General features: G+C 48.4%; 2 protein-coding genes across 2 annotated transcripts in view; one reads left to right on the plus strand and one right to left on the minus strand.

Moving 5' to 3' along the window:
• The window catches only part of LOC139603901 (zinc finger protein 154-like), a 488,962-nt gene that overhangs the window by 356,136 nt on the left and 119,063 nt on the right, over positions 1-13,763 (plus strand). The window lies entirely within an intron of this gene.
• The window catches only part of LOC139603877 (zinc finger protein 436-like), a 67,158-nt gene continuing 62,385 nt past the window's right edge, over positions 8,991-13,763 (minus strand). The window contains exon 2 of the transcript XR_011683841.1: positions 8,991-9,668. The gene's annotated coding sequence lies outside the window, so the exon portion shown is untranslated. The remainder of the gene's footprint in view (positions 9,669-13,763) is intronic.

Below are 13,763 nucleotides of genomic sequence, written 5' to 3' on the forward strand. Positions count from 1 at the left end.
AAGAAAGGGTAAGAGAGGACATCAGAAACGGACTCGTAACAGGGAATTTAGATGAGAATTTCCCAATTGAGGATCCAAATTGGGACCCTAATTTATTTTGCAATATGGGGAGACTACAGAAATATCAAGAGTGGATCCAAATAGGAGTTCAGAATGCTGTGCCCAAAACTATAAATTGGTCTAAACTATATGAAGTTCAGCAGGAAGAGACAATGTCCAGACTTGAACAACCAGTTTCACCAGGGCAATCAGTGCCAGCAGGTTACCAAGGGGATGGTTTTGGGGGAGTATACCAGCTGACTAGACATAGAGCCAGTAGAACAAGATCAGGAACCTCTTAAAAATAAACAATTAGGACATAAAGAGGTCAAATTTCTAATAGATACAGGAGCTACTTAGTTGGTATTGAATGATCTGCAAGAACAAATTTGGGACAAGGAAACAGCAATAGTCGGCGCTACAGGGAAAGAGGAAAAACGGCCATTCTTGCAACCCCTAGATTTGTGTTTTGGGAACAAAGTTATAACACACGAATTCCTATACGTACCTGAGTGTCCAATTCCACTTTTAGGGAGAGATTTGCGAGCAAAACTTGATGCGGTAATAACCTTTGAAAATGGGGAGCTTATAATGGAAATACCTGAATCAAAGACGGGACAGATATTAATGATCAAAGAAAAACCTGTTCCCTCTACCCCTAGGGAGGTAGGAGATGCAGTGATTCCCTCTGTATGGGAGACAGATATACCAGGGAAATCTAAATTGGCACAACCAGTGCATGTAGAGTTAAAAGAAGGGGCGAGGCCTCTACAAGTCAAACACTATTCCATAACACCAGAAGCATGGCAAGGAATAAGTAAAGATTATTGATAAGTTCTTGAAATACCGAATTCTAGAAGAATGTGAATCAGAATTTAATACACCAATATTTCCAATAAAGAAGCCAAATGGTGAATATAAATTAGTGCAGGATTTGAGAGCAATAAATAAAATAACAAAGGACATTTCTCCAGTGGTAACAAATCCCTACACATTGCTGATATCCGTAAAAGAGATATATAAGTGGTTTAGTGTAATTGATTTAAAAGATGCCTTTTTCTGCATCCCCCTTGACAAAGAAAGTAGGAAACTGTTTGCCTGTGAGTGGGAAAACCCAGGGAATGGGAGAAAGACCCAGCTCACCTGGACACGATATAAGAACTCGCCGACCCTATTTGGAAACCAACTGGCAAAGGAGCTGGAGATTTGGACCGAGAGTGGGCAAGTACCAAGAGACCAATACCTGTTGTTGCAGTATGTTGATGATATACTAATAGCTACAGAAGAAAAGCAACCTGTATAAAGGTAACCATTGAGATTTTATATTCCCTGGGAATGGGAGGTTATAAAGTATCCAGAGGAAAGGCACAAATTGCCCAACAGACTGTGATCTACCTGGGATGTGAAATTTCACAAGGGCAATGAAAACTAGGCACTAACCGTATCCAAGCCATTTGTGCTATTCCAGAGCCCCAGAATCTACATGAGCTGCGAGTCTTCCTCGGGATGGCAGGATGGTGTCGCCTGTGGATCATGGACTATGGACTGATTGCAAAACCCCTGTGTGAAGCTCAGAAGATGCAGCCATTCACTTGGGGCAAGCCACAGAAAGAAGCCTTCCTAAAATTAAAGGAAGCACTGACAACTGCTCCAGCATTAGGCTTACCTGATCTGTCTAAAGATTTTCAGCTGTTTGTCCATGAAAGGCTGCGCCTAGCACTAGGAGTCCTGACCCAGGGTCTGGGAAGCTGGAAAAGGCCGCTGGGCTACTTTTCCAAACAACTTGACAGCATAAGTGCCGGGTGGCCTCCATGTCTGCGGGCAGTCGCAGCCACTGTGATGCTGATACAAGAAGCCAGGAAGCTCACGATGGGAAGGCACATAGATGTCAATGTACCACACATGGTAACCACTGTCTTAGAGCAGAAGGGGGCCATTGGCTATCCCCAAGCAGGATGATGAAATTCCAGGTAGTCCTGACTGAGCAGGATGATGTCACATTAAAAACAACTAACCTTTTGAATCCAGCTTTGTTCCTAGGTACCACAACTGAAGAAGGCCCATTAGAGCATGACTGTGTGGAGGTAATAGAGTACACCTACTCGGCAAGAGAAGACCTGAAAGACGTCCCACTAGAGCAGCCAGAGTGGGAGCTGTTTACAGATGGGAGCAGCTTCGTGGAAAACGGAACCAGATACGCTGGGTATGCGGTAACAACAGTCAGTACAGCAGTGGAGGCAAAGGCATTACCACCAAATACATCTGCCCAGAAGGCAGAACTGGTTGCTTTAACCAGGGCACTAGAATTAAGTGAAGGGAAAAAGGTAAATATCTGGCCTGACTCAAAATATGCTTTTGGAGTGGTGCATGTACACGGAGCACTGTGGAAAGAAAGGGGACTATTGTCCTTCTCAGGGTATGCACATTAAACACCAGGATGCAGTCCTGCAATTGATAAAGGCAGTACAAAAACCTGAACAAGTGGCAATCATACACTGTAAAGCACAGCAATCAGGAACCTCCAAAATCTGTGAGGGAAATCGAAAGGCAGACTGGGCAGCCTGACAGGTTGCTCGAGAGGTGCAAACAACAATGGCATTGATACCTTTAAAGCTTAATGTATCCCAATTCAATTTGCCTCCAGAACCAAAATATTCAGTAGAAGATGAGAGACTGGCACGTTTGCTAAATGCACAAAAGAATTCAGGGGGATGGTATGTGACTGCACAAGGACAGATAGTGGTACCCCCCTTCATAATGAGAGAAGTTCTACAAATTAAACATAACGAATGTCACTGGGGAGCAAAGGCATTGGTAAAATTGCTAAAGCAGAGTTAAATTTTGGTACGGATGTTAACAATGCAAAATCAGTAATGTCAAAATGTGATATCTGCTTGAAAAACAAGCCAGTGGCTAGATGACAAGCACAGCTAGGAAGAATTCGAATAGGAATAGAGCCAGGAGACTATTGGCAGGTAGATTTTGTAGACTTGCCAAGAACTCGAGGATACAAATACCTGTTGGTGGGGGTTGACACATTCTCTGGGTGGCCAGAAGCCCTTCCCTGTCGCACCAACCAAGCAAAGGAAACAGTAAAGTGGTTACTACAGGAGATTATTCCCAGGTTCGGGGTGCCCCTAGGGTATCATCAGATAGGGGGCCCCATTTCATAGCTACAGTAGTAAGAGAGGTAAGTAGATTGCTGGGGATAACTTGGGACCTCCACACACCGTGGAGACCCCAGTCAAGTGGACAGGTAGAGAGGATGAATCAGACACTAGAGAGGCAAATCAGTAAAATATGCCAAGAAGCCAAATTGCAGTGGCCCCAGGCTTTGCCAATAGCACTGTTGAGGATTGGGATAAAGCCTAGGAGTGGGATGTCAGTCAGCCCTTATGAGATATTGCATGGGAAACCATATGAATCTCCTGAGCCTAACCCTAATGTGCACATCACAGGAAAGCAGGAAGTGTATAATTATGTTCTGTCTCTCGGGAAAACTTTAGCTCGGCTCCGGAGCATCCTCGTGTGGAATAGACCGCTGACTCTCGAGAACCCAGTTCATAACATACATCCAGGAGACGAGGTGTACATCAAGAACTGGAACGAAGAACTGCTGAAAGAAAAGTGGAGTGGGCCCCACCAGGTACTGCTGACCACCTTTACAGCAGCCAAAGTAGCTGGCGTGGACCCCTGGATTCACTACACCCGAGTGAAGAAAATCCATCCTGGATCACAGACTGTGTAAACTGTGGAACCAACAAGGCTGCAGATAAGATGTGCTTAATTACTTTGAGAATGCTATCAGTAATTGTGCCAATGGTATGGTCATTAATGTCTTTGGGATGTGAAATACAAAAAGATCAACTAACCACTCTTCATTCTAGAATGAAGAGAGAGGTACAAGCAGAAACACAGGTGATAAAGGTTTCTAATGCAGTTTGGGCTGAGAATGTAATGATTGGATTAGTCAAAGCCTTTGCCAAAATGCAAAACACCAGTAGAATAACTGCCTGTATACCAATACCAAAGGGCAGCAGGAGATCCAGTAAATTGGGGAATCATAACATCAAAACTACCTGAAACACAAAAGAACAAAACAATTGCATGCAAACAGGTACCTGAGTCGAGGCAAGTAGTCAAGGAAACTTGGGAGAAAATAGGAACATGGATGAGACCCATGGGCCAGAAAGACTGTATTCTAAGTGATGGCACACTAGGAACCCCTATGGGAGAATCAGGAGGCATCACACAATGGCAATGCTATTTGCCACACTATAAACAGATTACAGAAAATGTTACAGAAACCACTCTGGTATGGAAGTGTGAGGCCAAGGATCAGAAAGGTCAGACAGAGCCTTGGGACAGTGCGTGGTCTGTGAGTATCCTTCAAAGATTCCAATGTATGGCAAACACCCCTTGGTGCATTAAGTGGGAAGGCTCCGAGAATGAAACAGATCCAGCAGTAACAAACACTGCCACCAGCAGCAGAACGAGGGCAGACAAAGTAAGGTGGTGGGCATGTAATAAAACTTATGACTGCACTTCTGATGATGCAGAGATAAAGCAGATGCCACCCCTGGCAATAGCCCTAAACACTGGCTGTGCTTGCAGAGGGATCAAACATAAACAAGGCAGAGGGAATTATAAAGCAGTTGTAGGATGTACCAGGAGTACAGTCCGAGGTCCAGGACAATTTGTATGGGCAGCAAGCGATGGCACCTGGACAACACATCTGCCTGTAGATGGGAAAGTAAAGGAAATTACTTTAGGCCTCCCAACCTCATGTCCAATTTGGAAAAAGTCCCCATTTAACAGAAAACATGAACTTGTGCAGATAAGAGCAAGACGAGAAGTTCTAGACAATGAAAATCCAGATGACACTTGGCAAGAACCCTCTGGTGGAGTGAAATTTGGGTGGGCCCGAGAGTCTTTGCTTGGTCCTACAGCAAACTATCAGAGTAGAAGATGCTGTACAAACTTACAGGTCAGGTAGATAGACTGGCAAGAGTCACCCGGGAAGGATTTAAAGAATTAAATGTACAATTACAAGCCACCACAAAAATGACCTTACAAAATCGATTAGCCTTAGATTTGTTACTCCTGAAAGAGCATGGAGTATGTGGATTTTTAAAGGGACGGGCTGGTCATTGCTGCGTTCACATCCCAAATGTAACTGCAGATGTAGAATATGACATCAATCAGTTGAAACAAAGAGAGCATGAAGCACAAGAAGAGCAAAAGGATTTGGCTACGACCTGGCTAGGCAAAATCTTTAAAGGGTTAGGGTGGAATGTGAGTTCATGGATTAAATCTATCATTGAGAGTGTGATAATCTTACTAATTGTATTCTTAGCAATTTGGTTAGTTCACAGCATCTTGAAAGGAGAGATACAGAAGAAAACATCCTGGAACCAGAAGATAATAAAGGCTCTGACACGAGATCCACGCCCACCATCTTCTGGTTCTCCAGTGCGTGACAGCATCCACGACAACGTTTACATCAACCATGGACTTGAAGAACGTCAAGAATAAATTGAGAAATAAAGGACTGTATCAAGTGAAAACATTTACACCTATAGTGAAGTGAAAATGCTTTCAAAGGGGGGAGAATGATAGTGGGGCCCTGGAAAAATGTCAAAAATAGACTCTGAAAATGTTAGGCTTTGTGCTTGCCAGATCATGTGAAATCGCACCTGCGTAAGCAGAACATGATAAATGATATAATTGTTAGATGTGATGATTGTTTAGTAATTAAATATAATTATTGTTTAATCATAAGAAGAATCATGAGAAACTATGTTAGAAGTTTGAGGGGGGCCACAAGGAGCCCATGCTTGGCTGAAATCTATGTATACAATAGAACAATTGAAGTTTAATCATTAACATGAAAGTTATATAACGATAGAATATAAAAACATGTTCATCCCAAACCCACGTTGGAGTCAGATTTGGGTTGGTACCCCTGACACCCAGAGCTCTTCAATAAAAGCACCTGCATAGAATCATTCTGGTGATTATGTGTTTCTGAACACTAATATACCCAGTAAACTGTTAAACCCTTCCCAGCTGCTGTGCATGAGGCTCTATGAATATGCACCAGGCTGATGTAAGGGGAAAGGTATTTCAGGGGATCCCTGAAGGTAACAGGGTGCTCCTGGCTGAGTGCCAAGATGCACCCAGTTTACATCTTCCAAGAACTGTTTAGCATGGCTCTGCCCTGGATCTGCCTTTTTAGAGCATGCAGATTCCTTGGCTGTGGTTTTAGTCCATTCTCTTTATCACCTCCAGGTTTTGGGCCTTGGTGCACTCTGCCTTCAGACAGGGGGTGCTGATAGTTGGCAGATCTGTACAGGTGTCCTCATCCCGTGTGCATTGGATGTTATCCCATCCAAGCAGGCAGTTTAACACAAGCAGCCATTTCACTGAGCTTAATTAACGACAGAAATAAAAACTATAGAACAAAGTTACTTTAAAAAACAGTCCCAGCCCATATTTGCTCCCAGTCTGTGTGGTCCTGATCCATATGGTCCCAGTCCCTGGGATCCCAGTCCATACAGTCCCAGTCCATATTTGATCCCACTTCAGGCTATCCTGGTCTGGAGGGTTCTGATCCACAGGATCCCCATCCATGTGATCCCAGTCCAGGTGATCCCAGTCCATATTTGATCCCAGTCCGTATTTGATCCCAGCCCATATTTGATCCCAGTCTGTGGGGTCCTGCACACACTCCCAGGGTCTGGAATTCCAGTTCCCAGCCAGGAAAAAATGTTCCTGCCCTTGAACTTCCTTCCTATCCCCTCAACAAATTGCAATAAAACTATAAACAAAGAAATAATAATTGAAATTAAATAAATTATAATAAAAATAAAATATAAAAATCTCAACTCTTCTTTACAATGTTTCAACTCCAACAATGATTCAACTCAAACCAACAATAACTATTACTATAATATTACCAATGCATATAAATAAACAAATTATATATCAGGAAATACCTTTTGAAAATTTTAACTCGATGACTAATGTACTTTAGATAAAATTATCTAAAGAAACTACCATGCAATCTAACACCTCTTAGTTAAACAATTCATATTACAAATATACTAAACACAAAACCAAACACCACTACAATTTCTCAGACATTTCAACCAAACAATTAAACTTTAATAACATCCTTAAGTACTCTTGAAGAATTAAAATTATTTTTAAAACATTAATTGTGTGCAGGTGGTTTTATTTTGATATTGGTTTTTGGATTGTTTGGGTTAGATGATTTAAAAAATGGGATTTTTATAGGAATTGAATCAGCTGAGAAGGTGGCACTCTGCAAACAGAACTGACTGAAAATGAACGGGACAGAATCAGTAACTCTGAAAGTTTTATTTGCTATCAAATACATCCCACACACCCAGGCCCACACAATCCCCATCCCATTGCTCCAAATTGGGATCCCACTTCTCCCAATCTCCTTCCAACTCCATCTCAACTTGACAGCTGTGGAATGGAGTGAGTTTGGCCTGGGATTGAGTTTTTTGAGGAAGGAACAAGCAATCTGAGGTGGAATTGAGCCCTTTGGGGTTAAAATTCAGTTATTTCCAGTGGAATTTGAGTGGTTTTGAGGTGACTGCTCCATCCCCCTGGACTTTTGGAGGACAGAGAGATGGAGAAGAGAAAAAAATTCAGGCCAAACCAAAGGAGAAGCAGCCAGGTGTGTTCCCAACATGGATCACAGGGAATGTGAGTGACCAGGGCTGTGCCCAAAGTGCCTCCTCCAGTGGGGGATGGAGCTGCAGCAGCGCACGAAGCTCTTCCCGCACTCGGGGCACTCGCAGGGCTTCCCTTACCGGTGCCTCCGTTGGTGTTGGGTCAAGTGAGAGCTCCTGGAGAAGCTCTTCCCACACTGGGGACACTCGTAGGGCCTCTCCCCGGTGTGGATGTGCCGGTGCCTGACGAGGTGGGAGTTGTGCTTGAATCCCTTCCCACAGTCGGGGCATTGGAATGGCCTCTCCTCTCTGTGAATCCGATAGTGCAGGAGGAGAGTGGAGCTGGTCTGAAACCTCTTCCTGCATTTATCACACTCGTAGGGCCTCTCCCCTGTGTGGATGCGCCGGTGGGTGACGAGGGCGGAGTTACGCTTGAATCCCTTCCCACAGTCGGGGCATTGGAAGGGCCTCTCCTCTGTGTGACTCTGATAGTGTAGGAGAAGATGGGACCTGGTCTGAAACCTCTTCCCACACTTGGAGCACTCATATGGCCTCTCCCCAGTGTGGGTCCTCTGGTGGCTGATCAGGCTGGAGCTCTGGCTGAAGCTCTTCCCACACTCCCCACACTCGTAGGGCCGTTCCCCAGTATGGGTCCTCTGGTGCCTGATCAGGTTGGAGCTCTGGCTGAAGCTCTTCCCACACTCCCCACACTCATAGGGCCGTTCCCCAGTGTGGATCCTCTGGTGGCTGATCAGGTTGGAGCTCTGGCTGAAGCTCTTCCCACACTCCTCACACTCGTAGGGCCGTTCCCCAGTGTGGATCCTCTGGTGGCTGATCCGGTGGCAGTTCCACCTGAAGCTCTTCCCACACTCCACGCACGTGTGGGGCTTCTCCCCATCATGGAGCTGCTCATGGAGCACCAGCTCCGAGCTCTGCCTCCATCTCCGGCCGCCTTCCCGGCCCAGGCTGCCTCTTTCCCCCTCACATCCCCGCCATCTGCGTTTGCAGCCCCTCCTCGTGCGGCATCTCCGGGCCTTTTCCTCCCCGTTGGCTTCCTGCGCCGTGGAGCCGCTCAAAACGGCCTCTTCCACCAGGTTCTGCCGCGGGCATTTGTCCTCCCTGCTCTCCATGCTCAGCTCCTGCTCTGGGCGAGGAAGGACAAGGACAGCATGGGATTTGCCTCCGTGCCACAGGCAAGGGCAACGAGCTCCCCCCAGGGCTGTGCTGCAGCCGGGGGCCGTGCTGGGCTGGGAGATGGAGCAGCACAGAGGGGAAAGGGGCATTCATTGCCAGCTCGCGGCTGTGCACACATCACAAACAGGACTGGACTGCTAGGAACGCGTCTTGAGCTGTTTTATTTTTCAGCATCAGTCTCATTTCTTGGTTATGCCAATGGGAAGATGCCAGCAGCTCACATCCCAGGTAGCAGAAAAAAACCTTAATGTTAAAACTTACTTTAAAAGGTTTTTCACCAATCACACAAAGCAAAAGCATATTGACAGTGGTTCCATCCAAGCACTATTGGTTAAAACCATGCTCCATTACTTCAAACACAATACCTATTTGTAAGCCTTAAAACACGATGAACAGAGCTCCATTATTAAGCTTGGAACTTCCTGATATCTTGCTATATATACTTTTCTGCAGGTTAGGGAGTTAGTATAGATAAGTGTTAATGCACAGACCGTTGTTCTAATGCTCCTTACTTTCTACTTCTTTTATAATTTTTCTGCTGACCAATCTTATGGCTGCTGCAAAGCTATAATCACAGTTCTCCTGTCTCTGAGGCTTGTCTTTTGAAGCTTTCCCAAAACCCTCTAAATTTAAGCATTCCAGAGACACTGACTTCCTCCTCACCTGCTTCAGTGCCCTGGAGCATCTTCCTCTTCCTCACAGCCTCCCAGGGGTTGGCAATGGGAAATCCTGGTTTGGAGAAAACAAGGGATGAGCACATTGAGTTTCAACGTCCCTCTGCCCAAGTCCATCTCTACAAGTCACCGGCCATCTGGGCTCCAGTAAACCCTCCCAAACACCAAGATGCAGCCCTGAAAAAGCCTCCCAGGAGTTCCCCGTCCCTGGTCCCTCCCCTTTGGTGTTCAGGGGTTCTACCCTGTCCCAGCTGCTGGGGTCACGCTTGGATTGGGGGTCCCCCTTCTCCTGGGTGCCCGCCCTGCCCAGGCTGCTGGCAGTGCCAGCAATGCCAAAAAGCTCCCCCCTCTTGGCTCTCCCCATTTCGGGATGCCGGGGCTCTTTGGGCTCCCGGGCTCCCTTCTCCCCTCATTCTCTGCTCTGCGCTGCAGCGGCTCCAAGGAGTCCCCCCTGCCCCTCTCCAGGCTCTTGAGGCTCCCGCCAATGGCGGCGCTCCCCCCTCTCTGGCCTCCCCACTTTGGCCTCCTGGGGGACACAGGGCTCTGCTCCTCCAGGCTGCCTCTGCCGGCAGCCGCCACCGCCACCCCCCGATGTCCCCCCGAGGGGCCTTTTCCGCTCACCCTTGGACTTCTTCATTCTCCAAACATCCCCCCAAAAACCCAACCCAGGACCCCCCGGGATATCCGGGCCGGGCTCCCCCTCCCCGCTCACCGGAGCCATGGGGGGGGCGATGATCCCACAGGTGGGGGCTGCGAATTCAGGCAGAGATCGAGACCGCGTGGCTCCCGCAGCTCAGCCTTGATCCGCCTTTGTCCCTCCTCTTCCTCTTCCTCCCGCTCCTCCTCTGTCCTATCTCCACCTCCCTCTCCTCCTCCCCCTAACCCCGCCTCCTTCACTGCTCTTTCTCCTCCGGCTCCTCCTCTTCCATCCCCCCTCCTCCTCCTCCCCTGTCTTATCCCCACCTCCTGCTCCTCTTCCATCCCGCCCCTTCCATTCCTTCTCCCCCTCCTCCCCCCTTACCCCGCCTCCTCCTCCCCCTCCATCCCTGCCCTTCCCTCCCTCCTCCTCCTCCCCCAGCAGCAGCCACACCCTCGGTGCCCCGTTCCCGCAGCCCTCGCAGCCCACGGCAGCAGCGGCCATGGAGCCGGGCCAGGTCGGCATGGGCAGCGCGGGGCTCTCGGCTGCTCCCAGCCGCTGCGGGCGGGGGGAACCCGGCCCGGGCCAAAGGAGAGGCAAACTGGGAAAACTGGGGGCACATCACAAAGCTAAGGATGCAGCAGAAAATGGAGCTGAAAGAGTTTCTTTAATATTAACTCCAAACGAGGAAAAACTGGAAATTCCAAAGTTTAGGGAAGCCAAGAAAAAAGAATTAAACAAGATAGGAAATGAACAAGATAAATCAGGGAAATAGAAACTTCTACATGGAAGACAATTACTTAATAAAATGTGCTTACTAGGAAAATATCAGAAGACGTGCATCAGAAACCCCACTGGCGTACTCAAGCTTTGTGTGATCATTTTTTAAGGAATTTTGGGTGCACTGGGATTTTTGGTGTAGCAAAGCAAGTCACTGAAAGATGCTTAATTTGCCAAAGGATAAATAAAAAGGTGATGAGAAAAACAACATTAGGAGGTCATGAGTTAGCTTGTCGACCATTTCAAAATATCCAAGCAGAAGTTTAGATTTGTTAGGTTCTGGATTTATTTGGAAAAAAACCCATTTAATCTAGAAGAAAGAGAATATGCCATATGTTAGACAGGAGATTTTAGGAGAATAAAAATCTTTGAAGTATCAGAAACACCCGAGGAAAAAACCAAGAAAATAAAAAGGGGAAATGAAAGGGAGGGGAACAAGAGGAAAAGTCAGAAAGAGAGTGGGATCCTCTGCAGCTCTTGTCCCCTCCGTTGGCGGCCGAGGCGCCTGTCCCGGGTCCCGGCTCGCTGCCCGCCTCAGCTCCGCCTGCCCCGGTTTCCATCCCAGGTGCGGGCTCACTGCCCAGGGCAGCTCCACCTGCCCCGGCGCTGGCGGTGAATTTGTGTGCCCTGGCCCCACTGCCCGGCCCGCGGCCGCTCTGCCGGCCATGCTGGGCAAGATGGGGTTGCTCTGTCCTGCCGCGTGGGCCGAGGTCACCGCGCCGACCGCACCGAGGGCGGGTCCCAGCCATCCCATCCCCGGCTGCCCTGCCCGTGCCAGCTGCGCTGGGCAGCGCCGCTGCTGCTGCCGGGGTCTCCCACCTGCCTTTTCTCTGCCGGGAGCTGCCGGATCAGCCGCCAGAAGCCATGTGGGGGCTGCCCACGCTCCGGCTCGGCCTCCACGGGAAGATCCCCCTCTGGCGATTCCGGCAGCAGACCCTGCCCACACTCCGACCGAGCCTCGGCGGGATATCCTCCCCTGACCCCTCCTGCTCTGAGTTACGTCCCCTTGGTAACCACAGCTCCGGCTGTTCAGGGAAAATCCCTCTCTCTACAGGAAGCACCTTATCGAAACACTAGGAGCTCAGTTAAAAGGCAGCCCTCTCCAAATTCTTTCTCAAAACACGGGAGAAAGGCTACAGAAGGTAAAAAAGTGAAAGAGTTAGGTGAAGGGATTGCTCTATTGCCGTTCAGAGAGGTTCCCATGGCAGGGATGCGCTGCCCCGCCCCGCGGGAGCCACCGGCGCCCCTGCCGGCCGTGCCCGGAACTGCAACCAAGGGGAAAGCGCCGCGGCCGAAAGGCCGGGACCGGCTCCGGGCTCTGTTTGTTGTCACTGCCGGAGCTGTTTATACACACTACTATCATTATATTATACACACTAGTAAAGAACCGTTATTCCTAATCCCATATCTTTGCCTGAGAGCCCCTTGATTTCACTATCCTAAAAATTAAGAGGGAGGGGGTTTCCATTCTCCATCCCAAGAGAGGCTTTTTCTTCCTTCCCAAGCAGACACCTGTCTTGTAAAGCAAGACAAGCACCCACAGGCACTGAGGGGGGCTGCAGGAGGGGCAGAAGAAGGCCCTGCAGCACTTGGGCACAAAGGCCCAGCAGGTGAATGCAAGAAGGGAGCAGCAAAAGGCCAAGCTGAAGGCAAAGGCCAGGGCAGAGCTCCTACAGCCCCTGAGGGATCAGCCCCAGGGCCCAAGGGGGCCCCAGCACCCAGGGCACGGCTCGGCCACAAGCACCCGGCAGAGGCATTGCCCTCCTCGGCAGGGCACAGCCCACCCAAACAGCCCCTGGCAAGGAATCAGGGCTCCAGCTGCAGGGCACAAGGACACTGCAAGCAGAGACAGCAGCACCCTCAGGACCAGCAAGTCCAGCCCGTGATGGACATGGATTGGCAGGGCTGTCACAGCTCCCATCACACCAGGGAGCCTCCACACTGGAGCCCTTGAGAACATTCAGGTGGGTCTGCATTGAGAGGAGGCATTTCCTGATGGACACAGGGGCCTCTCAATCTGCTCTGAATCTTAGACCTAAAGGGGAAAATAGTAAAGGAATATTTTAATTTTTAAGGGAATGAGTGGGAAAGATGAGCAGGTATGATTTGTTCAACCACTATTAGAAGCTGTGGGGGATAGGTTTGAAATAAATGAATTTCTTTTTCTTCTTCCTGTGATTGTAATTATCTAGGAAGGAGGTTGAGAGCTGGATTTTAATACTGTAAAAAGGGATACAGAGGCTAGTTCTGTTGTACCTCTGTGTCAAAAGTCTGACAAGGCCTATGCTGAAGTGAACCCAGAAGTGTGGGCAGCCCCAGGGAAATACAGAAAATTAGATATGGAGCCTCTACAAATTAAAGCAACCAGGACAAGCACTACCCTGTTCCAAGAGAGGGAAGGAAGGGCTCACAGCCTGGTATTGAGTCCCTGTTAAAGGCAGGGCTTTTGGAGCCAAGGATGTCTCCCTGCAACACTCCTATCTTGCCAGTCAACAAACTGGAGGGATGGACCCAAGGAGGAAACACAGAATTTTCAAGTGTTAAAATTAAGATTAACTGAGGCGAGTGGCCTGGGCCTTCCAGACAGGGAAAAAGAATTTGAATTATAGGTGGACGTTAAACAGGGTCTTGCCAAAGGAATTCTTGTGCTAAAATGTTTAACCCAGTGCCCAGAGAGCAGCCTCATTGTCTGCAGAATTGTGCAGCCACAGCTTCCGTGGGAGCAGAGGCCTG

This window comes from Agelaius tricolor, unplaced genomic scaffold, assembly GCF_023055355.1.
Source record: "Agelaius tricolor isolate 1412-34295 unplaced genomic scaffold, bAgeTri1.0.p SCAF_42, whole genome shotgun sequence".
In the NCBI taxonomy this organism is placed as follows: domain Eukaryota; kingdom Metazoa; phylum Chordata; class Aves; order Passeriformes; family Icteridae; genus Agelaius; species Agelaius tricolor.